The following is a 1,588-nucleotide window of genomic DNA, read 5'->3' on the forward strand; positions in this document are numbered from 1 at the left end:
ACCCTTCCCAACCTGGGCAGAGGTTAAAGTAGTCAACAGTGAATGGATCTTGGAGGAAGCCCTGACCGATTTGTGTCAGATTTCCAAAGCACTGATTAAACCCCTGAGCAGGCAACGAAAGTAAGTTGTTGAACTGAGAGAGCAACACCACTTGGAAATGGATGAGGCTGATATTTATGAGTAAATTGCATCTCATTCAGAGGCATTATCTGATGACCTCATCGAACTTCAACAATCCAATGCACCATTATGAAATAACAAAATAAATGATGCAGTTACAGTTTCTCCACCTGTTAAAATTTGAGCTGTAAAAAGTCATGAACCAATTTTAAAGAAAGTGAATGAATGTATATATATGCTTGAAGAGGATGGCCCTGATGGAGATGAGTTCCAAGGTCCATGAGCTGTTGAAAAGTTAGCTTGCTGTGAGATGATTTAAGAAGAAAAGGAGGCTACAGTTCAACTTAAATTGGACAAATTCTTCGCAAACTGAAAGAACAAATATCACAGATGGAAGTACATGCTTCTACTTTAATCTACTGTCTTCTTTCCCAGAAAAATATTGTAATATGCTTTGAATTAATAGTAAGTAATAATTTGGTGAGCTTTATTATTACAGCACCTGAAGGAATTTAAATTACTTTTCCAGAGTTTCTGGAAAGCATCATTTATGACATGTGTTTGGGCACCTCTCAGAGTTCATTCAATAGTATTTATTGAGCGCTTACTATGTGCAGAGCACTGTACTAAGCGCTTGTAATGAACAAGTCGGCAACAGATAGAGACAGTCCCTGCCGTTTGACGGGCTTACAGTCTAATCGAGTTGTACCTGGAGAGTTTCCAGGATTCTACCAGTCTCGACTATGGGAGGGAGAGTCAAGCAGAGGCATACCCATTCCATTCCTAGCTTGGCCAGTGGCTAGTGAGTGGAAGGCAAACTGCTACAAGTCAAAACTCACCTATGCTGGGCAGCAGCGGCATGGGAGAGAGTCAAGGGCGGAGACTCAAGTTTACTGCGCGGAAGGAGGCAATGGTAACCCGCTTCCATATTTTTACGAAGAAAACTCTATGGATCCACTACAAATGCAGATGGAGGTGGGGCATTCTGAGAGAGGTGTACCCATGGTGTTGCTATGAGTTGGGCACGACTCGACAGCAAAAGACAACAAGAAGTGTGTGGGAACATGTACCCTATAAGAAAACTACATTTTTCAGGGAACACAACTTGGTTAATATTGGGAATTTTCATGTAATTAATTACTTTAAAAACTAATTGGGAGAATAACAAAAGGGGGGGAATTAGACCTAAGAGGCACCGGAGGAATATGGTTACATGAAAGGAATCAATAATAAGATACTTTCATTTCCCCCCACTTGTCAGCAGCATCTTTGACAGCAAATGCTGTTTAGATGCCTTGAGGCCTCACTTACAATTCCCAAGACCATCATCAAATCCAAGTAATGGGGCAAGCAAGCTGTTAGTAAATGCATTACTCCCCCATGTTCTTCCAGAACCTCTTAGTCTGGAGTCATTCTCATTCACTCAAGTCAACACAACCCAGATCATCCCTTGGCTTTCCAGACCTGG

The 1,588-nt window shown here is 41.6% G+C and overlaps 1 non-coding gene across 1 annotated transcript; it reads left to right on the forward strand.

Moving 5' to 3' along the window:
• The first annotated feature begins 811 nt into the window (after window positions 1–811).
• On the forward strand, window positions 812–949 carry LOC114807240. Its single transcript, XR_003755292.1, has one exon. It is a non-coding gene; the product is annotated as a small nucleolar RNA SNORA7 (small nucleolar RNA).
• Window positions 950–1,588: the final 639 nt, after the last annotated feature.

This window comes from Ornithorhynchus anatinus, chromosome X1 (assembly GCF_004115215.2).
Source record: "Ornithorhynchus anatinus isolate Pmale09 chromosome X1, mOrnAna1.pri.v4, whole genome shotgun sequence".
NCBI lineage: Eukaryota > Metazoa > Chordata > Mammalia > Monotremata > Ornithorhynchidae > Ornithorhynchus > Ornithorhynchus anatinus.